This window comes from Podarcis filfolensis, assembly GCF_964270895.1.
Source record: "Podarcis filfolensis genome assembly, chromosome: 1".
NCBI lineage: Eukaryota > Metazoa > Chordata > Lepidosauria > Squamata > Lacertidae > Podarcis > Podarcis filfolensis.
Window position 1 is genome coordinate 17,069,050 of NC_139604.1, and position 14,816 is coordinate 17,083,865.

The following is a 14,816-nucleotide window of genomic DNA, read 5'->3' on the forward strand; positions in this document are numbered from 1 at the left end:
TTCAAAACAGTTGGAGGGAGCCAGGTTGAAGAAGGCTTCCATTGAATGGCCGTGGGAACTGCAGTTCACTTTTGCACATAAAGCTTGAATATTGTAGAGATATCATACCATCATTGGTGGTACTTAAAATGCATAGAAAAGGGTGAATGCATAATTCATTGTTTATCAGTCCTCCAGCAGGTATGGTGCTGGTTTGCTCTTCAATAAGTTCTAAGCTAAGCATCCAATAGATGGGGGTGTAGAGCTTCTCTTTTACGCCCTTCGAAAACAGTTCTTTCAGCAGCATGCAGTTTCTCATTTGAATACCATTTTGTTTGTGTAATGGCTTCAGAACAAGTTGTTCAGTTCATAAGGAGAAGGGGGAAATGAGTTCACACAATACACTTGAACTTTAAAAGGACTGGCACAGATTATGGCGACCTGTCTCAGTACCACTAGGCGTAATGGTGTTTTGGCGCTGCTAACGAGGCAATTTGAGGGTTGAAAGTCCCTAATGCAGACATGTCTGGAGCACAAGTTCATTTTCTACAGGCTGAACTGATTTGTTTAAGCTTTTCTCTTTGGAAAACCATTCTGTCTCTAATCCAATCCTGCAGTAGCTTGTTTAATAGAAAACGGGGGGGGGGGGCATTGCAGCCTGGGTTTCCCCAGTGCTCCCTTTAGCCATGAGAAAAAAGTGTCTGAAAAAAAGTGTCACACAATTCTAGAGATGCAGACTTCTTTCTTGATTTTGATGGTTTGAAAGACAGACTCCAAATTAAAGCTGTATTTTAAAGCAGGTTTGAAGAATTATTCCTTTGGCAGGCTGTAGGGCAGGCTGCTGCAGCTTAAGTAACGAAGATTAGTTTATAAGAATATTTACATTTGCATTTCACTAGAAAAGTGGCACAGACCCTTTGAAAACGCTGAATGTTTGCTGATTGCAGAGGTCCAGTTTTATGCTGCTTTGAAGTCCTACATTAAGTTCACGCAAGTTGCAATTGCCCCAGTCTCTCAGAAGTTGGCAAGAAAGCAAATTTGAAGCCGAGGTTGTCTACGCCCCTTTTGGAAGGGGAAAGCCTTTCACTGTTTAACAGGTCAAAGTTCTGTTTGTCATCCCAGCTAGGTGTGATGTAAAGTGGAAAAGTTTTTAAGCTGAACTGAAGGGATCAGGAACTACTCTATCTGTGGAACAATGTGAGTTATCTCCACAGGTTTATGGCTTAGTATAAACACAGCATACATTCTATCGTCAGGCCAACAGCGAGTGAGTCAAAAACAGAAAGACCTTTCCACATGACTCTGCAAAGCACTCTAATGTGGGAGTCAATAGTTTTGCTAGGGAACATGGAGGCAGTTCTTTGAAATTAAAAATAAGAAGGGAAACCATCAAAGAATGATGGGCAAAAAGGTAGCCTTTCTAATGTGCCATTTATTTTTCTTAATCGGAGGTGTGTTCCAGTGCTGGAGACATAAAATTTGCATGAAACAGTTAAAAGATGGTTGGGATGTGTGTTTGTGTGTGTTTTCTGCTACTTCTCATTTTTCTTGCCATGTGTCAAATCCATTCCATGCCTGTAATACTTAGTGCAGCTACAATCTGCACAGCAGCTGTAGTAGAAACAAGTTTCATTGCCTGCAAGGGAAATGGAAATTTCCCCAGTATAGAATGTTCCTGGGAAAATGTGACATCCCTCACTCGGAAGGAAAGACGGCTGCGTTTTGTCCAACAGATGAGTAGCATCTTGTGTGCTTGAGAGAAGGTGGAGCCAGAGGGCTTTGCAGATATTGGAGGTGGGTTGCTCCTCTGGAGTTGGAGATACGAAGCCTGGGTGTCTCTGCCCAACCCAGGAAGAGTTGAAAACTCAGGCTCTAAAGCTTGGGAGCTTTATGATAGCATGTAACTGTTTGCTGTTGTTAGCGGAGAAATCCGAGGGCTCCCTTGGACAAAAAAACAAGGACACCAGCCAGGAATACCAGAGCAAAACAGCAGCCAGTAGGCGTGGTCTTTATTGAAGACTGTCGCGGCAGGACTCCTACCTGCCACCAGGTGAAACAAAATGGAAGCCCAGAACAAAAGAAGACCCCAACTTTTATTAGCTACTAATCCCCCAAGCTACACCCCTAGAACTACATCACAACTACATCATGACTAGATCATTGACACATCACAAAAAGGAGGGTTTGAGGGAGGGGTTGTGGAAGTAACCTGAGTATCTTGTCACCTGGCTGGTTCCTCCCCCCCCCCATGAGTCATTTCCAGAGGACAAAGGGGAATTGGCAGTTTCCTGCCCCCCAGAGGGAAGATCTGATCATTGTCCTTTGTTCCAGTCCGTGTTGAATCCACTCCCATATGCAAGGTCCGTTGTGTCCTTGATGGTCTTCTGTCTGGGACCATCAAGGTTGCCATGCCAACTGGGCAGGGCTCCTGAGTACATGTTGGTACGGTTAAGGGATTATGGCCATCCTGTATCAAACCGTCCCCCTTTGATAGTCCTTCCTTCATGGAGCAAAAAGTGTAAATCCGATGTACGGTTGATTTACTATGAATTTATAACAGAAATGTCGCATATGTCGTGTGTGAGTGTGTGTGTCGTGTTTGTACAAACTGAATGATGGGGGGGGGGGTTCCTACAACACTGTGAGGAGGGAGTATATCTGCTAGTCTCCGTCCCATTGATAGTTAATGCTGTAGCAAAATCTAAGTTACGCCTACTTTTGCTTCAAATGTCTAATGTTGCCCCAAAATGAATAGATTAGAGCCAGTGTTGGGTGTTTCCTTGGAAACTCAATGTAATTTGTGCATCTAAACCATAGGGAAAGACAAAAATGCATTTTTGTCTTACAGGAAGCCCCTTACTGCTCTCTGACTGCAGAAGGCAAATCTGTTGGCCCACAAACCTTGGCGTAACACCTGCTGCGTATTATTAGTTGTAGATAATAGAACACGGGAAGATTTCAGAGAAGCAAACAACAAAACCAAACCCTGACTGTGGTTCTTTGACTTCTGGCAAATGTACTGCTGGGAGACCTTGGATGTTGCAAAATCTTTTTTAAAAATATTTCACCTTCTTTGTCAAGTATATAATGAAACGTCACTCCTAAAAGATTTATTACTGGAAAGTATTTAGTTACCAAGTGGTGGAGTATTTTTAAAAGGGCACGGGGGACATTCTAACATGGGAGGCTGTTTGCAAAACAAGGAGCTAGTTCCAAAAAGGTAGAATCTCCAAACTGTCATAAATTGGTTATTGGGAAAATGCAGATATAGGGACTGTCTGAACGTGTTATACGCGTAAGATGCACCAGTTTGATGCCCAGCATCATCTGCCAGTAAGGGAACATGGATGACTTACGATGAGATAGAATGGTTGGCATTTCTGGATGTGAGGGCGATCTGGCTGCGACATCTGTCACCCCATTGATCGCCAGGGTTGATTCGGCTGATCTGGCTGGCTAGGCGGGTGTCCCCTTCCTCCCTCACCGCTCCATGTGCGTCCCTCCCGAAGCTGCGCGCGCGGTGGAAGAGGACGACCATCCCAGATAGAAGGAGTGTACCGTTTCTCCCCCTGCCCCAATAAGAAAGGCACAATTACATAAATGGCCAATGTCTTTAAGGTAAAGGGACCCCTGACCATTAGGTCCAGTCGCAGATGACTCTGGGGTTGCGGCGCTCATCTCGCTTTATTGGCCGAGGGAGCCGGCCTACAGCTTCCGGGTCATGTGGCCAGCATGAGTAAGCCGCTTCTGGCGAACCAGAGCAGCGCACGGAAACACCGTTTACCTTCCCACCGGAGCGGTACCTATTTATCTACTTGCACTTTGACGTGCTTTCGAACTGCTAGGTTGGCAGGAGCAGGAACCGAGCAACGGGAGCTCACCCCGTCGCGGGGATTCGAACTGCCTGCATTAAAAAGCACTCTGCCTCAGACTGTTGATGTGTCTTGGAGGATTTTACTATCTTCTTCAAGACTCCAGTACTGATGTTTAGGATTTATTTGATGAACTGTCCCTTTCTGGTATACTCTCCCCTTGCATATTGCTCTATAGATGACTTCCTACTTGGAAAAATGCTACTGAGCTGCTGCTGGGTTTCGACAATATCTGTTCTTGAGTTTCTGGTATTGATTGTGGTTTCCTACTTCACAGAGGCAATGAGCAGAATTTTAATCACCTGCAGTTTTGTTTTGTTTTTTGGCAGGAGTATATTCGTTCGCTTACTAGAATGTCTGTAGTTTGCTTAGGATCAGTTTTCAGTGAGCCTTCCTCAGCATAGCTGAAGGTACGAGGAGGCCCATGTAGGAGTACTTTAAGGGTTGTGGGTTATAGGTATAAGAAGTAATCTTCCATCACCCCCTTCGTCTAGATCCTTCCTGTTGCTATTTTCCAATATTGAGCTTTGCCATGCATTTCAGAACAAATTCTCTGCGCCTGATTTAGGGCAGCGGCAAATGATTTTTTTCCACCTTCTGTTCCAAATAAGATGATGTATGAATGCCCAGTTTATCAAGACAGCTACTAGCCAGGATGCAAGTTCTCAAGTCTCGTTTTGCGTAGCAATGACCTCATTCTGGGATCATATGAAGTCCTTTATGAATGATAAAATATTTAGCATGGGTTGGCGAAGTTTGCAGAGTAATAACCTGTCATGCTGCTGATTTCTGCTCCTGTAAACAATAACTGTTTCACAAGTTATTGATAATATATTGCTAGGAAAACACATTCCTGGACACTGAGGTCTCATTTGCTCCCATTCTATCATTTCTAAGGGTTTATAATGTGATTTTGAAACAATTCTGAATAAAACAGTGTTCAGAGGTATGGTCCATAAATTTCTGTTTCTGAGAAACGGTTGGCAGACAGGTTATCAAAATGTGAAACTTACTGAACCTTTATGCTTACCAATAATTCTTAAGCTTTTGGGAGGCTTCAGAAAAATGTCAGAATTTCTTGGTAAGTCTAGTCATGTACCTTGAATAAAGAAGCACATTTGTCCATAATTTCCCTCATTTACTGGTCATCAGCGCTCAGTCTTTTGCTAGCTCAGTTTTTCCTTTGCTTGGTGTTTTTTAAATTGGTGAATGTCAAAATTGAAGCTTGTTTTTGACATTTACCCACCAAGTCATTATAAATGACAGAATTAAGGGTAAGCTTTGAGGTTTTATAAAAAAGTGTCAGGATTTCCTGCTGGTCTCAAAATCTTAATTATATGTCAACATTTATTATTCATTGACACTGACATGATACACGCATACTAAAAATCAATAATTGCATGGCTTTAGGGGTGGGTAATGGTTGGAAATGTAAATAGTATGGATTTGATCTAGAATTATTCATGCCGAAAGTGGACTCACTACAATCAGTGGGACTTGTTCCATTGATTTCAGTGGATCTACTCTCAGCATGATTCAGTCTGGATCTAACTGTATGTAAACAGCTTTTAAGATGCTTCCCCTGAGCTACTGCTGTTTACTTTGTCATCTTTAAAGATGGAGAAGATCTACGATGCAGTAGGTAGCTTTCTGTTCATGCACAGGGACTTTACATTGCCTTGCTTCGAGTGGCATCTCCTCCCTTTCAAGGTTGGATAAGTAGCACCCTGTAAGACACATGGGGCAGTTTCTGGAAGAAATATTGGTCCTTTACCCATGTATTCTTGTATGCACAGAAGCACTTCCATGATGAGGATACCAACCAGAGAGGTGGGGGGGTATGAATCATTGTAGTTTTGCCAGGCTTTTGTCTTTTCCAGTACAAAAGAGGAACAAAAGATTGCCATCGTGAGATTTTACGTAACACTTTAAATGGAGGTATAATTTAACAATTTGTATGCATAATCCCAAATAATTTTGCCTACAGAATAGAGGTGAGAGAGCGTTGACATATCAAATTAGTTCAGAAACAAAGTGCTAATCTTGATGGTCTTATTAACTTGCTATTTTTTTAATGTGCTTGTCCAAATATCCAAATAAATCACTGGAATAATTTCCTCCATATCCATTAAAAAATATTGTGCCGCTGAGTTCTAAAGTGCTGAGATCTAAAGTGCTGTGTGCCCAAGGTGGAGGGACTCTGTACCTTTGGTACTTAAGCCGTATTCTCTATGAATACCAGAAGCCAAGTCACTTCTGAAATTGAACAGATGCTTGCAAAAAGTTTATGATACAGTGTGTGTCTCAAATAGTACTGAGAAAATATTGAATAGCTAGGGTGTGTGTGTGTGTGTGTGTGTGTGTGTGTGTGTGTGTGTCCTGTTCAAAGAACAAAAAAGTTTTAAGGAACCACTCATCTTGTCCAAACTCTTAGGTGCTCCTACAGTAGCTCTGTGCATCCCAGCTAGTGTTGCTTCTCTGGAAACTTTTAAATATACAAGTGCCCCAGATTTAGCTGATCAGAAGTTGGATCCCAGCAACCGTGTTTACCAAAATACATGTTTGTAAATCACGTCCGGTTTTCTTACCAGTCTTTTTTGCAGTGAAAAGGTTCATAAAGAGCATCTACAGTATGTTGGGATACACTTTAGGAAACGTGTGCTGCACAATTTAATTAATTACCTAGAGGTTTTTGAGTTTTTTTGGAGGGGGGGTGTCAAACGTAGAATCGGCCATTGAAGCCTACTTCAACTAAGTATTATTTCTGCTTTTTATTATGCAAGCAAAGGTGTGTTTATAACTCTCAGTGATCTCTCCAAATTATACTTCAGTGGTCTGGAGGATCCAACTGGTTGGTACATGTGTGTCCTTTTGGTCAGCTCAGTTTTTTACTTTTGTGAAGAGTGCCTTATTGCCAACTGCCTTTGAAAGATTTGACTTTTTGTGTGTGAGAGAGAAAGCTGTTGCTGAAGAAACGCAAGCCTGATGTTGTCGTGTGGAACTCTGCATATGGTTCTATAGGCCCTGATCATTTCTTCACCATACAGGGGAATGTGTCTCCCTGCATCAGCTTTTGAGCTGTGTATTCTTTTTTATTAATTTTCCGGCTGTGAACAGAACCAAATGGATCAATAGTGGTGATATCCCCCTCCTACCCGAAGTGCAGAGTCAGTATTAGATGTAGATATATCTTCTGCAGAGCCTGAAGTGTTTGCCACAAATTAAATTTAAACAAATGTATCGTTCCACAATGCTCCATGAGAAGCTGGTGGATGGAAGCCATGTTCAACAGATTGCACATATTCAGTAAAGTCAACCCATGAAATGGAAAAGAAAGCCTCCCCGTTGTCTTTTCATTCACAAATCCTGTCTTAAGGGTATGTCTGTGTATGAATAGGGTGAGCCTGTGACCTGGCTCAGGAACTAAGTACCGTATTTTTTGCTCAATGAGACGCATTTTTTCTCTCCTAAAAAGTAAGGGGAAATGTGTGTGCGTCTTATGGAGCGAATGCAGGCTGCGCAGCTATCCCAGAAGCCAGAACAGCAAGAGGGATCGCTGCACAGCGAAAGCAGCGATCCCTCTTGCTGTTCTGGCTTCTGGGATTCAAAATATTTTTTTGTCTTGTTTTCCTCCTCCAGAAACTAGGTGCATCTTATGGTCTGGTGCGTCTTATAGAGCGAAAAATACGGTATTTGTCATTACAAAAGAATGGCCAGGCTTCCCAGGTAATCCAATCAAGTGACCATTAACAGGTAACCTGCCAGACAGGAGATAAAGAACACACTCAGATTTCTGTTGTAGACCGCCTTTTCTATGATGTAGGTATGATGTATCGGGGTGGTGGTGGTCTTGGGCTACACTCCTTCTGTGATATATGTATGATGTTTCTGGGGGTGGTCTTGGACTCCAGGGCGGGCAATTTAAAATGTCTATATAAGGGCAGGCACACCTTTGTTCTGGGTCTTCCTCCTTCCTGCGTGTGAGGGGAGCACCCTGTTACAACAGCTTTAATAAAAATCAGGCTTACTAGCTGCTTTGCTTCTCAATATTCTCTGGTTGGCCTCTGTTATTTTCTCCTACCAATAGGGAACCCATGTAAGGACTCTATACCGGCTCTTGGATACCCCATAAGGGAAAAAGGGCAGATTTTGTTTACAACACCCATAACACTGAGATTAAGAGTCTCATGCTTTACCTACTGGCCTATTGAGGCATTCTTGCTGCAGTGCAGTTAATTTATCCATAAGGATCGGGGGCCATGCCTGTGAGAATTGCATAGTCTTATGGAGCTTTTGCTAATTACTGGTGTATCATTTTGAACACCTAGTTCCATGCTAAATATAACCTTTAACTGCATCAGACTGTTTAGTGCCAGAATAATGGAATGTGACTGTGTAAATTTAGAAGCACATAGTGTGTGGGAGCTATCATCAGTTAATGGAATAAGAATGCAGGTTTAAAAGATAAGTAGGCTGACATGTAGGTGCTTGAATACTGAATTGCTTTGGACAAATGGATGATGGCACAGGCTAATGAGGAGCAAGTTTTATCTAACAGAAATAACAAATTTAATTATTAGCAGAATCACATCCTGCATTTTGTAAAATCCTTGTGGGCAAATGTCACACTGTGTTGATTTTAAGCCCTTTTCCATTTATCGCATAGGTTGCTAAAGCAGACTTTATCAAAAAGGAGCTGAATGACTTGTCACGAGGGCAATATTTAGAGCAGCTCAAACTCACAGATGCTACAAACGCTCGGTTCTTCCTACACCTGCCTAGAAGTTGCTGCCATCCAAAAACTAGATTCAAGTAGCTGCTTGTTGATCTCTTTTCTTCCTTCCCTGTTCTGACAGATGTTCTGTGCATACAGATATATAAACTTCCAGCTCTGTGTTCCTGAGTCTTTGTTTAGAGAACCCTAAAATACCCCGGATGTGCTGGAGATTCTAATCTCCATGATAGAATTTGTACAGGATTGACCTGCATACGATTTTGCGCTCACGACTGAAAATGTTGAAAGCAGCCTTGAATCAAGACTGAGAAGGATTGTATCTTTGCTGATGCTGCAGTATATTTCCCATCTGGCATATTGGCTCGACCGTTAAGTCCCTGAATATTATCCTGCAGACAAATGGTGCAGTTAGTTTCCGAGCTAATCTCTGGCTATACGTAGTAATTCCTGGTAATGGATAAAAATGGTGTTAGCCCGTTGATTCACGGAATGCTTGTATTTGTGTAGTCAATCAAACGTACATTGTTCCTCAAGCGAAGAATTCTGTAGGTGTGGAAGTAGACTTCTGTGGAAGGTTTAAGGCACTGGCAAAATTTGGAATCTCTTGAACAGGGTTTTACGTTACTGTAATGTGTCAAATACTTTAATTCTGTTCTTCTTGGGAGTTGGAATAGTTTTTAAAAAATGATATGAAATGAAATAAAATACATATTGAAAATAAAGTTTTATAAGGTAAATTGCCACTCATAATTTGATGGAACCCACTCATTATTCAACAGAAGATGCCTACTTTAATCTTATATGTAGGCAATGTCAGATCAACGTAAGAAATTTAGAGCATAAAGGCGCTGTTAAAGTAGGCCTGGTATTCTTTGAGATCCTAAGCATGCAAATTGTTGTGCACTTGTGTTTCGGCAAGGTACTGTGGAGAAGTGTGTGCATCTCTTGTTCTTGAAAATTTTTGACAGCTCACCTGCCTAAGCGCTTAGACCATGAGTAGACAAACTAGGGGCCGGATCAGGTCCAATCACCTTCTAAATCCGGCCTGAGGATGGTCCAGGAATCAGTGTGTTTTTACATGAGTAGAATGTGTCCTTTATTTAAAATGCATCTCTGGGTTATTTGTGGGGCCTGCCTGGTGTTTTTACATGAGTAGAATGTGTGCTTTTATTTAAAATGCATCTCTGGGTTATTTGTGGGGCATAGGAATTCGTTCATTTTTTATTTTTTCTCCAAAAGATAGTCCGGCCCCCCACAAGGTCTGAGGGACAGTGGACCGGCCCCCTGCTGAAAAAGTTTGCTGACCCCTGGCTTAGACTGACTGGCTAGGCAGGACAGGGGAGATCAGGGTTCACATTCCCCACCCCAGCCATGAAGCTGGGCAAGAATTACTTTGGGCCACTCACTCCAGCCCAAGCTACCTCACAGGGTTGCTGTTCTGGCTGCCCGAGCACCTGGGACAGCCAAGCTAAAAATAAATCATGTTCTGTGGCCCACGTAGATCCATTTGCCAATCCTTGAAGTCTGGGCAGCTCAGTTGCTTAGAGCGTGATGCTGATAATGCCAAGGTCGCAGGTTTGATCCCCGTTTGGAACAACGGCATATTCCTTCATTGCAGGGGGTTGGACTAGATGATCGTCAGGGTCCCTTCCAACTCTACAATTCTATGAATCTATGTAATTGCGGTTTCTGCCACTCGCTGTTACCGCTCCTCCCCTTTTGAACCTATGATGCTGCATTATGCCGTGTTAGATAATCTAGCCCAATACAGTTTACGGGTACCCGAGATAATTTTTCAAACATTTCTTAATCACAACTATTTCTGATAAGAGGCTCCCTCGCATCCAGGGGGCTAATGAGAAGTCCTCATATATTTAGTTTCATCAATACTGCGCAGCGTCAGGTGATCCCAGGCCATTCACTAGGGGAATTGAACTTTTGACACTCAGCTTATAAGGCATGTGTTGCTCCCTGTTATGCATCAGATTGGAAAAGCAGTTGTGTAGCAAGTCATTGACTTTTTGGGGGATTAGAGCATGGAGCAATACCCACAGCTCCCTCCCTGTTCCGTTACACTGCATTAGTCTAAACCCATAAACCCGTCGCTTCTTGGCACATTCCCATTTTCGCCTGATTCATTGTGTCCTGCATGTTACCCCTGACATTTACAAAAGTCCTAGCAAATGACAGTTCCCAGCGCAGCCTGAATGGAACGATTTGAGATTTTTCTCAGTTTGTGTTGCAGTCTGCTTCCCACCAGATGTCAATAAGAGAGATACTTGTTGGCATCTTTCACAAGTAGGAATCCAGCACAAAGTACAAACGTCTTTTTGCCCGAATGCTGAGTCTGGCAGGTGCTTGAACTGACTTGCAGACAAAACAATACATCAGTCATTGAACCTATATTGTAATTCTAGGGGGTGTGCCCCTGCTCTCATTGCTCCACTACCACTAACCCAGGAGTGGGGAACTGTTAGCTCCTACCCCACAGGCCACCACAGACTGGTGGACAAGGCAAGTCACTTATCCATCACATGTAATCTTTATAATATCACATAATTGATAGGTGTGTTTTTCCACCAACCTGTCAAAATCCCTTGTGGGGTTCTGAAGCTTCTGCTGAGCGATGCCAGAAAGAAGGCTGCATTTTGAAATGTGGGTTTCTTTCTTGCTTTTTGTGATGGCAATGGCAGCAGCAGCCTTGTTGCCTGTGCAACATTGGAGGTTGAAATGGGGCGTGCAGCCCTCCTGCTGCATAAAAAGGGCTTTTGCAACCATCCCTGCTTTTCAGATGCATGGAGAAGCGGTGTGGTGTGTGTGTGTGATCGCAGTGAGTTTTCAGAGCTTCCTTTCGGAGCATCTTCAAAGAGCATTAAATGGAAATCTCCCTCCTTGAGTAGGCGTGTTCCTAAGACCTGCCCCTTTCCACCTCAGGCTGCTGCTACAGCCAAATGGGATGAAGAACTGGCCCAATGGTGGGAAGAGAGGAGCATGGGGGGGAGGCCAGAAGCCGTGGCCAGGTGGCCTCAGAAGGCTGCCTCTTCATTGTGTTCGGTGACTTCATTTGCAGATTACTAGGCAGCCCGGCAACTGCTTTCAGTCCCCTTCCTGCACACCTGATATGCAGCAGTAGCAGGAGCAGCAGATCCCAAGCTCATTGGAGAGGAGGAAGATGGCCAGTAGTGATGTTGGCCAGCCTTAGGCTCTGGATCCTGGAGGCAGGGGCCCTGTTTTTGGCAGATGTTAGCATATATCATATTGAAACTCTTGATTCTGTGGATAACATTATCAGGTCCTCCTGAAATGGTATTGCCAGAATACTATGGCGACAGAGTTTGCATCTGGGTCTGATGCAGGAGCTGGTCCCTGTGTCGATATTATGTGATATGGTGATGCTGGCAAGTAAAAAAATCACAATCGAACCTTGTTCAGACCTTTGTTGTCAAGACAGAGGTACTTCTTCATGTGTCTTTACATTAAGTCGGACTCCAGTTATGAATGCTTAATTGCTCTTCTTCTCACAGCAGAGCACACTCCTTTTTCTTTAAATTAGCCATATATTTAGCTTTCATCAAATAGTTGGTTTGATCATGCATTTGTGGTTCATTTCTTGTTCCTGGCCATATATAGATAGAAATGTGTACGTATTTAAAACCGCTTATCCTTACCAGAATTGCCTTCTATTTAGCCACAGTAAACCTCACCATCCTTCTGCTGTTCACATGATGCGCATCTGGAGACTTGATTGCCTGCTAAAGGGGTTCATTTATGTAGCAGCCTTGAAGTAAGGGAACCCATATCTTCAAATAATCTGGTTTCCCCACAGAGATGCACTGCAAGGGAACAGCGTAAGTGAATTAATTAGCCTTTTATTGTATTTTGAAGGTCATAATCACCATGGGCTCTGGCAGCCCAGCGGAGGTGGTGTGTGCTGGTGCCAGGGGAAGCGAATGTCTCTGCAGATGCTTCGCTCTTGAGGCTGTTCCTCGAGAGCCACTTTAACTTGCTGACAGATGTCAGGAAATAGAAAAGGCCGGTGCAGCCTATGTGTTGGCTTCCCTAAATAAAAACTTCAAGCAGCGTTGATCAGTTTAATTATTACTGTTTTATGTAGATTGATTTGAAACCCAGTATTTCCAAAGCACAACTCTCCTTTTTAAATTATTCTCTCATGGGCAATAGTAACAGGCTCTGTCCCAGCTTCTGCCAACCTAGCAGTTCAAAAGCATAGCAGTGCAAGTAGATAAATAAGTATTGCTGCGGCAGGAAGGTAAATGGCATTTCCATGCGCTCTGGTTTCTGTCACGGTGTTCCATTATGCCAGAAGTGGTTTAGTCCTGCTGGCCACATGACCCGGAAAGCTGTCTGTGAACAAATGCCGGCTCCCTGAGCCTGAAAAGTGAGATGAACGCCGCACCCCATAGTTGCCTTTGACTGGACTTAACCATCCAGGGGACCTTTACCTTACATTTTAGTAACAGACACCATGTTAGCAGAAGCATTTCTCCTGCATGCGTGAAAGAAGTGAGATCTTAAGATGTTGTATACCGTTGGCTGTTCTTTTATAAGCTTGTAGTTAAGAAACATATATTAGTTATCTGCTACCCGATGAAGATGCTGATTATATTTTATTGTTTGTACCTTGCCCATCTGACTGAGATGCCCCAGCCACACTGGGTGGCTTCCAGCATGTACAGAAACATAATAAAACATCAAACATTAAAAACTTCGCTATGCAGGGCTGTCTTCAGATGGCTTCTAAAGATTGTGCAGTCGTACCTTGGTTTTCAAACAGCTTAGTTCTCGAATGTTCGAATGCCGCAAACCTGGAAGTGACTGTTCTGGTTTGCAAACTATTTTTGGAAGCCGAACGTCCCAACGGCTTCCGATTGGCTGCAGGAGCTTCCTGCAGCCAATCAGAAGCCGCACGTTGGCTTCCGAAAATTTTGGAAGTCAAACGGACTTCCAGAACGGATTCTGTTTGACTTCCAAGGTACGACTGTATCTCCTTGATATCTGACCTAAGGAGGAGCACCTTCTTAGTTGATTTTTAAAAGCATACAATGAAACAATTTAAAGCTTGCAGCCCTCATAAAACGGAGCTATCATGCACTCTCTCAGAGGTGAAGAAAGAGAGTTGATGTTGACTCAGCTGCTGGCAGCCATATTTGTTTTGGGCGGGGGCAGGCATTTGGCTCAAATGCAAAGGGGAGGACATAGGGTTAGGCGGGCCTGTGCGTCGTTCAGAAGGCTCACCGAGGAGAGGGAATAGCGCATGTTGGCTCCCATCGCTGCCAGTTAACAGTCTCGTAGCTCACTGTGTTGCTCTGTTGAGTGTGTGGGGGTGAGGTCAGGGTTTTCCGTGGAGTCCTGGCTCAGCCAGGAGTTACACAGGAACTGAGTGGTGGTGGAGTTGAGGCCGCTGCTGGGAACATCTCCCAGCTTCTCAGGAAGCCCTGCCCTTTCTTGGAGAAGAATAGCTTTTAAATGTGTATTTGAAGGTAGCTCCATATTAGAGGTAGCCTCTTGCTACGCCAGGAAGAAAAACGGTTTGAACTTCCACTAGCAGAGAGAAAGGCGTATTAAGTGGACAAGCTTAATATGGTCCCAGGTTGCTTGACAGGAGTGTGGTGCCATCAAGTGAAGTTACGTTACCAAGGAAAAGGAGAAGAGCAAACAAAAAAACGTAAAATGCTTGGAATTGTTCCGTTGGCGGTAGTTCTTGTAATTGAAATTAAATTATTTTTTGGGGGGGCGGTATTCTTTGATCACAACTTGGTTGTTGCATCTTAATTCCACATGGGTTCCGATCTCTCCACTTGGCGACATAGCTAACTCTCAGCCTGGCCTAACCAACTCACAGGATTGCTGAAGATAACAGCTCAGTGAATGCTGTTGGCTGGAAGCAAAGGGGAATTGTTTCCATCATGCGCTGAGCCAACTTCTAGCTGCTCCTTTGCCTCAGGGAATTTTGGAGGAAGTTGTTAACTAGAAATAACAAGGATGGGGGCAGAAGATGCTACCTGGCTAATTCTGATTCTGTATCAATACTGTGTGATATTTGTCCTTGTACTAGTTTGGGGTATAATGTTAAGTTTGGATTATTATTTTAAGCTTCAGTGAACACCTCTTGGGGCTGTAAAATGGGGTATATAAGGATTTTAAACAATAGCTAAAAAATACAGGGGTTGGGGAGAGCCAAGTATGCCATTTTGAAGAAAAGGAGGGAT

At 43.4% G+C, this 14,816-nt stretch overlaps 1 protein-coding gene across 1 annotated transcript in view; it reads left to right on the forward strand.

Annotated features, from left to right (window-relative positions):
* The window catches only part of HIBCH (3-hydroxyisobutyryl-CoA hydrolase), a 59,936-nt gene that overhangs the window by 15,429 nt on the left and 29,691 nt on the right, over positions 1 to 14,816 (forward strand). The window lies entirely within an intron of this gene.